At 41.1% G+C, this 14260-nt stretch overlaps 1 long non-coding RNA gene across 4 annotated transcripts in view; it reads left to right on the top strand.

Moving 5' to 3' along the window:
* The window catches only part of LOC149970243 (uncharacterized), a 157002-nt gene that overhangs the window by 113402 nt on the left and 29340 nt on the right, over positions 1-14260 (top strand). For 2 of the 4 annotated variants that reach the window (XR_016493579.1, XR_016493578.1), the window contains exons 4-5: positions 1253-1341; positions 5908-6037. This is a non-coding gene — a long non-coding RNA (uncharacterized LOC149970243). The remainder of the gene's footprint in view (positions 1-1252; positions 1342-5907; positions 6038-14260) is intronic. The other 2 variants (XR_016493581.1, XR_016493580.1) reach the window with 2 other exon arrangements.

Consider the following 14260-nt stretch of genomic DNA (forward strand, 5'->3'; position numbering starts at 1 on the left):
ACTTCTGATCCACTGGGAATGTGATTAAATAAATAAAAGCTGAAATATATAATTCTCTCTACTATTATTCTGACATTTCACATTCTTAAAATAAAGTGGTAATCCTAACTGACCTAAGATTGGGATTTTTACAAGGATTAATTAAATGTCAGGAATTGTGAAAAACAGAGTTTAAATGTAGTTGGCTAAGGTGTATGTACACTTCCAACTTCAATTGTAGCTTCCAAAAGAAAAGTGGTTTAATAACCCTGGTGTCGGCCTAAACAGTGAGGTCATCTCCCAAGAGAAAAGTGATTCAAAAATAAAAACCTGACCAAGGACCAAACAGTACGGAAATCTCCCCAACAGATAAAGGGATAGTTCACCAATATTACGAAAAATGCTAACTTCTGGGATATTGACTTGCATTGGGTTTGTGCCACAAATGCTAAAAAGTTAGCATTTGGCCTGGTAAACAACACCAAAGCATGGATTGGATTCTACAGACTGCTTACAGGGTAAGGCTCCCGAGTGGCACAGCGGTCTCAGGCACTGCATCTCAGTGCTTGAAGTGTCACTACAGACACCCTGGTTAAATTCCAGGCTGTATCACAACCTGCCGGGGTTGGGATTCCCAGAAGGCGGTGGCCAATTGGCCCATGTTTGGCCAGTGTACGCCGTCATTGTAAATAAGAATTTGTTCTATTAACTGACTTGCCTCGTTAGATTATTTTAAAAAGGCAACCAATGCTATTTTATAATTTGGATGAACTGTCCCTTTAAGTTTTAGGTGAAATTAAGTGTGTTTGAAATGAGAGTAGATATTACGCAATGGTGAGATGATAGAGATGAAAATGTATTGATCTGCTGTCAGTTCGACCTGATTAAATCTAAAGGTTGAATATGAAATTATCAACACCCTCTACACTTATTTCACATGAGCAGGAAATCAATAGCCATTTCAGGGAAACAACACTTGTTAACATTTGAGATTTTTTTTTCTCTGCTGATATGATTTCTCTAAAGGATTTACCAAGTACTTTGTTATAAGCTCGGATGTTTGTGCTTTTCCTTTCAAGCCTTGAAAAAGTTGACATATTGAGTTAGCCACTATTTGCATGATACATTCTTTAAGAAGTTTCTACTTTATTAACATCTTTCACAAGTCATTTCCAGAGACATTGTTGTGTAGTTGAGTATTAAAATGTGTTATTTGAAAGTGATAAAACTATAAATAATTGATATGTGTCTTTGTATTGTTCCTGTGTTTCAGGTAGCCTCTTGAAACCACAGCAATGGTTTAGAAACCTCTCCAGTATGTCTCAAAGAGAATTGGTTAATATCTAAAAAGATGGTATGCAGGTAAGGATGATGAATCAAAGAGACCACATCAGTCAGTCTCTTAATGCACAAATGTTTAGTTCTACTCCAGGGAGAAAAACACATTTCCATGTAGGATATTGTCTGGTACAGTATCAGCACACACCACAGGAGTAGAAACATAAAGAAATGCCTTCTGGATTGGATAAAACACACATTTTCATTCTCTGCTAAAGATTAATTAATAAAGTATTGGGAAATTGAATAAAGTCTATTCTAATAAATGTATTCTTCCATTGAAGCCATAATTTCAGAGTCACTGAGGGGATAAATCAGTGTTTGTGTAAACAGATTGGTCTGTTACTATGCATAGGGGGCACTTTGACTGTTTAGGAGGTTCTAATGCAGTCAGTCCCCCAGGACTCAGTTTGTTATTTAATTCTCAGAACTAGCTGTTGTTGCCGGATCATCACTCCAATCATAGCTCATTTGGCTGTGGTCAAAAGTAGTGCACTATATATGATGTTATTGTGGATGCACCCTCAGACTCAGCATTGATAGAAGAGATGAGACTGGGGCTAACCATCCAGAACATTGAAAAAGACGGACATAAAATATGTGTTGTGTTGTTTGTTGCTGCATGCGGTGTGCTGCTGCTCAGCAATTTGTTTATGCAAGTCATTTAAAAAATCGATTACGTTACTCATTTCTAACAAAATGGGGGGAAATTTGGAAATGGAAAACATACTGAGGCTGTCAAATAGCTTCAGATGATGTCAGTCGAATGTTAAATAAGGTTTTGCATTCTGAATGCCTTGCTGATGAGACTGAAAACGAGAATTATTATAGAATTTTTCTTCAGACTTTCACCCATGCAGCAGTACTCAACATTCAAATGACATAGCTGAAATCGCCATCCCTTTGTTATACCATTATTGATTGGTTTATGTCATATATATATATATATACATACAGACACTACCGTTCAAAAGTTTGGGATCACATAGAAATGTCCTTGTTTTTGAAAGAAAAGCACATTTTTGGTCCATCATAATATCATCAAATTGACCAGAAATACAGTGTAGACATTGTTAATGTTGTAAATTACTACTGTAGCTGGAAATGGATGATTTTTTATGGAATATCTACATAGGCGTACAGAGGCCCATTATCAGAAACCATCACTCCTGTGTTCCAATGGCACGTTGTGTTAGCTAATCCAAGTTTATCATTTTAAAAGGCTAATTGATCATTAGAAAACCCTTTTGCAATTATGTTAGCACTGCTGAAAACTGGCCTTCTTTAGACTAGTTGAGTATCTGGAGCATCAGAATTTGTAGGTTGGATTACAGGCTCAAAATGGCCAGAAACAAAGACCTTTCTTCTGAAACATGTCAGTATATTTTTGTTCTGAGAAACTAAGGCTATTCCATGCGAGAAATTGCCAAGAAACTGAAGATCTCGTACAACGCTGTGTACTACTCCCTTCACAGAAAAGTGCAAACTGGCACTAACCAGAATAGAAAAAGGAGTGGGAGGCCCCGGTGCATGACTGAGCAAGAAGTCAAGTACATTTGAGTTTCTAGTTTGAGAAACAGACGCCTCACAAGTCCCCAACTGGCAGCTTCATTAAATAATACCCACAAAACACCAGTCTCAACGTCAACAGTGAAGAGGCGACTCCGGGATGCTGGCCTTCTAGACAGAGTTGCAAAGAAAAAGCCATATCTCAGACTGGCCAATAAAAAGAACACAGACACTGGACAGAGGAACTTTGCCTAGAAAGCCAGCATCCCGGAGTCGCATCTTCACTGTTGACGTTGAGACTGGTGTTTTGCGGGTACAATTTAATGAAACTGCCAGTTCAGGATATGTGAGGTGTCTGTTACAATACTCATTTACAACATTGACAATGTCTACACTGTATTTCTTAACAATTTGTGTTTATTTTAATGGAGAAAAAATGGGTTTTTCTTTAAAAAACAAGGACATTTCTAAGTGACCCCAAACTTTTGTAATGGTAGTGTATATAAACTCAGCAAAAAAAGAAACATCCTCTCACTATCAACTGCATTTATTTTCAGCAAACTTAACGTGTAAATACTTGTGTGAACAAAACAAGATTCAACAACTGAGACATACAACTGAACAAGTTCCATGGACATGTGACAAACAGAAATGGAATAATGTGTCCCTGAACAAAGGGGGGGTCAAAATCAAAGTAACAGTCAATATCTGGTGTGGCCACCGGACTGCACCAGATTTGCCAGTTCTTGCTGTGAGATGTTACCCCACTCTTCCACCAAGGCACCTGCAAGTTCCCAGACATTCCTGGGTGGAATGGCCCTAGCCCTCACCCTCACCCTCCGATCCAACATGTCCCAGACGTGCTCAATGGGATTGAGATTCAGGCTCTTTGCTGGCCATGGCAGAACACTGACATTCCTGCAGGAAATCACGCACAGAATGAGCAGTATGGCTGGTGGCATTGTCATGCTGGAGGGTCATGTCAGGATGAGCATGCAGGAAGGGTACCACATGAGGGAGGAGGATGTCTTCCCTGTAAACGCATAGCATTGAGACTGCCTGCAAGACAACAAGCTCAGTCTGATGATGCTGTGACACACCGCCCCAGACCATGACGGACCCTCCACCTCCAAATCGATCCCGCTCCAGAGTACAAGCCTCGGTGTAACGCTCATTCCTTCTACGATAAACGCAAATCCGACCATCACCCCTGGTGAGACAAAAATGTGACTCGTAAGTGAAGAGCACTTTTTGCCAGTCCTGTCTGGTGCAGCGACAGTGGATTTGTGCCCATTGGCAACGTTGTTGCTGGTGATGTCTGGTGAGGATCTGCCTTTACAACAGGCCAACAAGTCCTCAGTCCAGCCTCTCTCAGCCTGTTACGGACAGTCTGAGCACTGATGGAGGGTTTGTGCATTCCTGGTGTAACTCGGGCAGTTGTTGTTGCCCGCAGGTGTGATGTTCGGATGTACGGATCCTGTGCAGGTGTTGTTACACGTGGTCTGCCACTGCGAGGATGATCAGCTGTCCATCCTGTCTCCCTGTAGCGCTGTCTTAGCGTCTCACAGTACGGACAATGCAATGTATTGCCCCAGCCACATCTGCAGTCCTCATGCCTCCTTGTAGCATGCCTAAGGCACGTTCACGTAGATGAGCAGGGACCCTGGGCATCTTTATTTTGGTGTTTTTCAGAGTCAGTAGAAAGGCCTCTAAAGTGTCCTAAGTTTTCATAACTGTGACCTTAATTGCCTACCGTCTGTAAGCTGTTAGTGTCTTATCGACCGTTCCTCAGGTGCATGTTTATTAATTGTTTATGGTTCATTGAACAAGCATGGGAAACAGTGTTTAAACCCTTTACAATGACGATCTGTGAAGTTATTTGGATTTTTACGAATTGTCTTTGAAAGACAGGGTCCTGAAAAAGGGCCGTTTCGTTTTTTGCTGAGTTTATATACAGTTGAAGTCGGACGTTTACATACACCTTAGCCAAATACAATTTAAATCAGTTTTTCACAATTCCTGACATTTAAACCTAATATAAATTCCCTGTCTTAGGTCAGTTAGGATCACCACTTTATTTAACAAATGTGAAATGTCAGAATAATAGTAGAGAGAATGATATCTTTCAGCTTTTATTTATTTCATCACATTCCCAATGGGTCAGAAGTTTACATACACACAATTAGTATTTGGTAGCATTGCCTTTAAATTGTTTAACTTGGGTCAAACAATTTGGGTGGCCTTCCACAAGCTTCCCACAATAAATTGGATGAATTTTGGCCCATTCCCCCCGACAGAGCTTGTGTAACTGAATCAGGTTTGTAGTACTCCTTGCTCACACGCTTTTCAGTTCTGCCCACACATTTTCTATAGGATTGAGGTCAGGGCTTTGTGATGGCCATTCCAATACCTTGACTTTGTTGTCCTTAAGCCATTTTGCCACAACTTTGGGAGTATGCTTGGGGTCATTGTCCATTTGGAAGGCCCCTTTGCGACCAAGCTTTAACTTCCTGACTGATGTCCTGAGATGTTGCTTCAATATTTCCACGTAATTTTCCTGCCTCTTGATGCCATATATTTTGTGAAGTGCATCAGTCCCTCCTGCAGCAAAGCACCCCCACAACATGATGCTGCCACCCCCGTGCTTCACGGTTGGGATGGTGTTCTTAGGCTTGCAAGCCTCCCCCTTTTTCCTCCAAACATAATGATGGGCATTATGGCCAAACAGTTCTATTTTTGTTTCATCAGACCAGAGGACATTTCTCCAAAAAGTATGATCTTTGTCCCTATGTGCAGTTGCAAACCGTAGTCTGGCTTTTTTATGTGGTTTTGGAGCAGTGGCTTCTTCCTTGCTGAGCGTCCTTTCTGTTTATGTCGATATAGGACTCGTTTTACTGTCGATATATATACTATTGTACCTGTTCCCTCCAGCATCTTCACAAGATTCTTTGCTGTTGTTCTGGGATTGATTTGCACGTTTCGCACCAAAGTACGTTCTTCTCTAGGAGACGCTCCTTCCTGAGCGGTATGACGGCGGCGTGGTCCCATGGTGTTCATACTTGCGTTCTATTGTTTGTACAGATGAACGTGGTCCCTTCAGGCGTTTGGAAACTGCTGCCAAGGATGAACCAGACTTGTGGAGGTCTACAGTTTTTGGCTGATTTCTTCTGATTTATCCGTGATGTCAAGCAAAGAGGCACTGAGTTTGAAGGTAGGCCTTGAAATACAGCCACAGGTACACCTCCAACTGACTCAAATTATGTCAATTAGCCTATCAGAAACTTCTAAAGACATGACATCCTTTTCTTAAATTTTCCGAGCTGTTTAAATCTATAGTTTGTTAACAAGAAATTTGTGGAGTGGTTGAAAAACGAGTTTTAATGACTCCAACCTAAGTGTATGTAAACTTCCGACTTCAACTGTATATATATATATACACACACAATGCATTCAGCGTTTTAACCACTGCTTACATCATCAAAGTGTGACTGCCTTCCATCAGGCCTACTGTTGACAGACTGTCAGTATAGTCTCTCAGTGAGACAGACAGTGGTCTCGTCGAGCCACGAGCAGCGATATCAATCTGACAGAGCTGTCTCTCTGTACTCGTTGTGTCAGGCCTGGAGGTGCCCTGGGTTGTCACCTAGAAACACTTACACACACACACTCACACACACACACAACAATCACACGTTATGTCACCTTTCCCTTTTACAGTGCGGCACATAGCCAGGCTCTCATAACACAGCCTTCTGGCCCTGGCAGCCCACTTCACAGGATTTAAACAATGTAATTATCAAAGTCATTACTTTCCTTTGTATCGTAATGAAGCTAATGCTGTGTAAAACTGGAGGGAACGCCGGCTTTCATTGAGATGCTTATCATAGGAGCAACACTGTGGTGGGGATACACTGTTTGTGTGTCGCTCCATTCTCTCTCTCTCTCTCTCTCTCTCACTCTCTCTCTCCGTCTATCTCTATTCTCTATTCCTCTTTCACTCTCTCTTTCACTCTCTCCCTCTTTCACTTCTCTCTCTGGCCCTTCTCTGTTGCTTTCTCTCTCTCTCGCTCCTCTCGCCCTCCACCTTCTCTCGCCCTCCCTTGCTCTCTCTGCCTCTCTCTCCTCTCGCCCTCCACCTTCTCTCGCCCTACCTTGCTCTCTCTGCCTCTCACCCTCTTTTTTTGCTGTCTTGCTCTCTCTTTAACTCTCTGCCGCTCTCTCCTCTTGCCCTACCCCTTCTCTCACTCTCACTGCATCTCTTGCTCTCTCTGCCTCTCTCGATCTGCCTCTCTCTCTCCCTCGGTTCTTCTCCTTCCATGGTTTTGATCTTCTTTGATGTGAGGCGACTGCTATGATTTTATCTCATTAGTCTCTCCTCCTATATTCATGCTTGGCTCATAACTCATGATCGCATGATGTTACTTCAAGACATCCAGGGGGGTCTCTTCTTACCCTGCTATTTGTTCTAACTACTTAGAACAGACATTTTTGCCAGTTATTTTACGATTTCTGTTGAGAAAAAACACGTATGACATAGTTTTTTTTTTTAGGTTAGATTGAGTGGTCTTTATTCTTAAACCACTGTGAGGAAATTCTGATTCATGATCTAAAAAAATACATATTGCTTTACTCTTTTCATATGTGTATACTATATTCTACTGTTAGTCAATGCCACTCCGACATCGCTCTTCCTAATATTTACTGTATATATTTCTTAATTCCATTCTTTTAACTTTTAGATTTGTGTGTATTGTTGTGAATTGTTAGATACTAAGGCATTGTTGGAGCTAGGAACACAAGCATTTTGCTACACCCGCAATAACATCTGCTAAATATGTGTTTGTAACAGATAAAATTTGATTTGAATACATTGAACAAAAATATAAAATGCAACATGTAACAATTTCAAAGATGTTACTGAGTCACAGTTCATATAAAGAAATCAGTCAATAGAATTACATTCATTAGGTCCTGCTCTATGGATTTCACATGACTGGGCAGGGGCGTAGCCATGGGTTGGCAATGGAGGGCATAGGCCTACCCACTGGGGAGCCAGGCCCAGCCAATGATAATACGTTTTTCCCCACAAAAATGGCTTAATTACAGACAGACAGAAATACTCTTCAGCACCCCCTGCTTCAGACTATCCCGCAGGTGAAGAAGCCGGATGTGGAGGTCCTGGGGTGGCATGGTTGTGAGGCTGGATGAACGTATTGCCAATTGCTCTAAAACGACATTGGAGGTGACTTATGGGAGAGAAATTAACATAAAATTATCTGGCAACAGATCTGGTGGACATTCCTGGAGTCAGTATGCCAATTGCACGCTCCCTCAAAACTTGAGTCATCTGTGGCATGAGACAAAACTGCACATTTTAGAGAGGCCTTTCCTTATACCCAGCACAAGCTGCACCTGTGTAATGATCATGCTGTTTAATCAGCTTCTTGATATTTACATTGATGACATTTAGCAGACTCTCTTATCCAGAGTGACTTACACAAGTGACTGCATACATTTCTTCTTAATGGTCCCACATGAGAATCGAACCCACCACCCTGGTGTTGCAAGCCTCATGTCCTAACAACTGAGCCACGTATGTCAGGTAAATCTTGGCAAAGGAGAAATGCTCACTAAAGGGATGTAAACAAATGTGTGTTCATCATTTGAGACAAAAAAGCTTTTTGGAATGGAATATTTCTGGGATCTTTTATTTCAGCTCATGAAACCAACACTTTACATTTTGCATTTATATTTTTGTTCAGTGTTGTATTTGATATTGCTAACTGATATTCAGAAGCCGGCCTGAGGCTACTGCCAGAAGCCTTAGGCTATGAGTCAGAACCTGCAGGGTACAGGGAGCATACGGTGGATCTTGTCCTAATGCATTAGAATAGATGAGCAACATGTGTAGAGACCAGGGTTATAGACAACACCCATTCAATGTGTTTCAAATTGAATGTTTTTGTTTTGTTTTTGGGACATTATGACGGGCATGGAGAAAATGATTGGATGCATCTTCCCTGCTGTTCGGCCAAACAAAGAAACTGCAGACACATAAATAAACTCCTCCAAACAATTGAGTTTTTCACGACACAATATTGCTCTGAACCTCCTGTGCATATATTTGTGGATGAGTCAGTTTTCTTTGTGTTTCATTTTCTTCAATCTGTATAGGTCTACCTATTTGCAGCCTATTCTGGGGATGGGTTTTTTGACAGCAGGATAGATGGGGGATTTTTCAGCACGTCTGTGGATGGATGAGGATAGGAGTTGAGGGGATGAGTGTGAATGATAAACGCATGATGGCCCACCAACGCACAGACACAAAGTCAATATGGGTATGAAGACACCAAGAATGCATAGTTTGCCCAGAGGGTGGCAATTTATTTCATAAAGTGTATGCTATTTTTCCCCTCCACAAATAATACAGACACCATAAAGCCACACAAATAGTGATTGATGGCATTATGCGCATTATGTTTTTCCATTAACTTTTGCTAAAGAATCCTGATCATGATCCTATGCAATTTTTTTCTTAGCAAAAAAATAAATATTTAATTGATCATGCCTAACGTGTTAGTTATTAAAAAAGCATGGAATGCATGTCCTGTCATTTCTATATGCATAAATTGGGGCGGCAGGTAGCCTAGTGGTTAGTAATCGAAAGGTTGCGAGATCGAATCCCCAAGCTGACGAGGTAAAAATCTGTCATTCTGCCCCTGAACAAAGCAGTTAACCCACTGTTCCTAGGCCGTCATTGAAAATAAGAATTTGTTCTTAACTGACTTGCCTGGTTAAATAAAGGTAAAAAAATAAATGACTGTAAAATATTCATAATAGGCCATGTCTGAAACAATACTGTACATCCTAAGCCAATGTTGAGGCTTTACTGAAGAGAACTGAAACCGTGTTAGAAAAGGATACAAATCTCTCTTGCTGTGGTGAAGCATTTCAAGAAGTGGTGGGAAAAGTACCTAATTGTCATACTTGTGTAAAAGTAAAGATACCTTATTACAAAAAGGGTAGTTTGGCTCCTGGATGCTGATTGGCTGAAAGCTGTGGTATATGAGAACATGGGAATGACAAAAAAAATATTTTTTACTGTTCTAATTACGTTGGTAACCAGTTTATAATAGCAATTGTGAGGGTCAGGCTAATCTGCCTTTGCCATCCGTACTGCTAGCCAACGTACATTCGCTGGAAAATAAATGGGACAAGCTGAAAGCACGTACATCCCACCAACGGGACATTAAAAACTGTAATATCTTATGTTTCACTGAGTCATGGCTGAACGATGACATTAATAACATACAGCTGGTGGATTATACACTCTATCGGCAGAATAGAACAGCAGCCTCTGGTAAGACAAGGGGTAGCAGTCTATGCATATTTGTAAACAACAGCTGGTGCTCGATATCTAAGAAAGTCTCAAGGTTTTGCTCGCATGAGGTAGAGTATCTCATGATAAGCTGTAGACCACACTATCTACCTAGAGAGTTTATCTGTATTTTTCGAAGCTGTTTACATACCACCACAGACCGATGCTGGGACTAAGTTCGCACTCAATGAGCTGTATACCGCAAACAGGAAAACGCTCATCCAGAGGCGGCTCTCCTAGTGGCCGGGGACTTTGATGCAGGGAAAGTTAAGTCAGTTTTACCTCATTTCTATCAACATGTTAAATGTGCAACCAGAGGGAAAAAAACTCTAGACCACCTTTACTCCACACACAATACAAAGCTCTCCCTCGCCCTCCATTTGGCAAATCTGACCATAATTCTATCCTCCTGATTCCTGCTTACAAGTAAAAACTAAAGCAGGAAGCACAAGTGACTCGGTCAATAAAAAAGTAGCCAGATGAAGCAGACGCTAAACTACAGGACTGCTTTGCTAGCACAGACTGGAATATATTCTGGGATTCTTCTGATGGCATTGAGGAGAACACCACTTCATTCACTGGCTTCTTCAATAAGTGCATCGATGACGTCGTCCCCACAGAGACTGTACGTACATACCCCAACCAGAAGCCACGGATTACAGGCAACATCCTCACTGAGCTAAAGGGTAGAGGTGCCGCTTTCAAGGAGTGGGACTCTAACCCAGAAGCTTATAAGAAAACAGGCAAAGTGTCAATACAGGACTAAGATTGAATTGTTCTACACCTTCTCTGACGCTCGTCGGATGTGGCAGGGCTTGCAAACCTTTACAGACCACAAAAGGAAGCACAGCCAAGAGCTGCCCAGTGACATGAGCCTACCAGACGAGCTAAATAACTTATATGTCGCTTCAAGGCAAGTAACACTGAAACATGCATTAGCGCATCAGCTGTTCTAGACGATTGTGTGGTCACGCTCTCCGCAGAAGTTGTTAGTAAGACTTTTAACTTCACTAGGGTAGGGGGCAGCATTCAGAATTTTGGATGAAAAGCGTGCCCAAATTAAACTGCTACTCAGGCCCAAAAGCTAGGATATTCATATAATTGGTAGATTTAGATAGAAAACACTCCAGAGTTTCCAGAACTGTTAGATAACGTCTGTGAGTATAACAGAACTGACATGGCAGGTGAAAACCTGAGGAAAATCCATCCAGGAAGTACTATTATTTTAAAAGGCTGTTTTTCCATTGAAAGCCTATCCACCATACAAAGACTTAGGACCCAGTTCACGATCTTTGTGGATTCTTCTACATGTGGCCAGTCTTTAGGCATTGTTTCAGGATTTTACTCTGAAAAATGAGGGAGATACAGCACTTTCAATGAGTGGACAGTGGAAATTTCCAGACATGAGTCCAGCGCGTGATAGGGAGCGCACATTTCTTGTTTCTCCTTTTCTATTGACGAAGCTTTTGTCCGATTTAAATATTTTTGATTATTTATGACAAAAACAACCTAAGGATTGATTTTAAACATCGTTTGACATGTTTTTACGAACTTTTATTGTACTTTTTTGACTTTTCATCTGGATGTTGAGAGTGCGCTTTGTGCCTTTGGATTACTGAACTAAACGCACCAACAAAACGGAGGTTTTTGGACATAAAGGGGGACATTATCGAACAAAACAAACATTTATTGTCTAACAGGGAGACCTGGGAGTGCCACCAGATGAAGATCATCAAAGGTAAGTGATTCATTTTAACGCTATTTCTGACTTTTGTGACACCTCTCCTTGGTTGGAAAATGGCTGTATGGTATTCTGTGGCTAGGCGCTGACCTAACATAATCGCATGGTGTGCTTTCACAGTAAAGCCTTTTTTAAATCTGACACAGCGGTTGGATTAACAAGACGTGTATCTTTAATCCTATGTATAAAACTTGTATTTTTCATCAATGTTTCTGATGAGTATTTCTGTAATTTGATGTGGCTCTCTGAAATTTCACCGGATGTTTGTTTGAGACAAAGATTACTCTACATAACGCGCCAATTTCAACTGAGGTTTTTGGACAAAAAGATTAACTTTATCGAACTATACACACATTTATTGTGTAACATGAAGTCCTGTGAGTACCATCTGATGAAGATCATCAAAGGTTAGTGATTAATTTAATCGCTATTTCTGACTTTTGTGAGCCCTCTCCTTGGCTGGAAAATGGCTGTGTGGTTTTCTGTGACTAGGAGCTGACCTAACATAATCGCACGTTGTGCTTTCGCTGTAAAGCCTTTGGTTGGATTTACAAGAAGTTTATCTTTAAAATGATACTTGTATGTTTGACAAATTTTTATTATGGGATTTCTGTTGTTTTGAATTTGGCGCCCTGCAATTTCACTGGCTGTTGTCGAAGTGGGACGCTACCGTCCCACTGGTACCAGAGAGGTTAAACAGATCAACATTCACAATGCCGCAGGGCCAGACGGTTTACCAGGACGTGTATTCTGAGCATGCGCTGACCAAATGGGAAGTATCTTCACTGACATTTTCAACCTCTCCCTGTCTGAGTCTGTAATACCAACATGTTTCAAGCAGACCACCATAGTCCATGTGACCAAGAACACTAAGGTAACATGCCTAAATGACTTCCGACCCCTAGCACTCACATCTGTAGCCATGAAGTGCTTTGAAAGGTTGGTCATGGCTCACATCAACGCCATAATCCCGGAAACCCTCGACCCACTCCAATTTGTATACTGCCTCAACAGATTCACAGATGACGCAATCTCTATTGCACTCAACACTGCCCTTTCACACCTGGACAATAGGAACAAGTATGTGAGACTGCTATTAATTGACTACAGCTCAACATTCAACACCATAGTGCCCTCAAAATCCATCACTAAGCTAAGGACCCTTTGATTAAACACCTCCCTCTGCAACTGGATCCTGGCCTTCCTGACAGGCCGACCCCAGGTGGTAAGGGTAGGTAACAACAAATCAGCCACGCTCATCCTCAATACGGGGCCCCTCGGGGGTGCGTGCTCAGTCCCCTCCTGTACTCCCTGTTCAGAGGCGGGTGGACAAACAAAAACCAACTAATTCTGACAAACTCCAAGCATTGATTATGCAAGAATGGGCTGCCATCAGTCAGGATGTGGCCCAGAAGTTAATTGACAGCATGCCAGAGCGGATTGCAGAGGTCTTGAAAAAGAAGGGTCAACACTGCAAATATTGACTCTTTGCATCAACTTCATGTAATTGTCAATAAAAGCCTTTGACATTTATGAAATGCTTGTAATTAGACTTCAGTATTCCATAGTAACTGACAAAAAATGTCTAAAGACACTGAAGCAGCAAACTTTGTGGAAATTAATATTTGTGTCAGTCTCAAAACGTTTTGCCACAACTGTACATATTACCGCAATTACCGCAATTAATCGGTGCCCCCGCACATTGACTCTGTACCGGTACTCCCTGTATATAGCCTCTCTATTGTTATTTTACTGATGCTTTTTAATTATTTGTTACTTTTATTTCTAACTTTTTTAAGGTATTTCTTAAACCTGCATTGTTTGTTAAGGTCTTGTAAGTAAGCATTTTGCTGTAAGGTTGTATTGTATGTTGTATTGCATGTTGTATTCTGCGCATGCGACAAATAACATTTGATTTGATAAGTCACCTTGGGGGTTGTGTTATATGGCCAATATACCACGGCTAGGGGTTGTATCTGATAACAGCCATTAGCCGTGGTATATTGGCCATATACCACACCCTCTTGAGCCTTATTGCTTAAATAGAAAATGACTCAAGTAAAAGTAAAAGTCAGCCAGTAAAATAGTACTTGAGTCAAAGTTTTAAAGTATTTGGTTTTAAACATACTTAAGCATCAAAGGTAAATGTAATTGCTCAAATATACTTAAGTATCAAAAGTAAGAGTATACTGTAAATGACCAGGGATGTTCTCTTGATAAGTGTGTGAATTGGACAAGTACTTTTGGGTGTGAGTAAAAATGTATGGAGTAAAAAGTACCTTGTATTCTTTAGGAATGTAGTGAAGTAAAAGTAA

The sequence above is a fragment of the Oncorhynchus mykiss genome, chromosome 30 (assembly GCF_057628025.1).
Source record: "Oncorhynchus mykiss isolate SJ-2025 chromosome 30, ASM5762802v1, whole genome shotgun sequence".
NCBI lineage: Eukaryota > Metazoa > Chordata > Actinopteri > Salmoniformes > Salmonidae > Oncorhynchus > Oncorhynchus mykiss.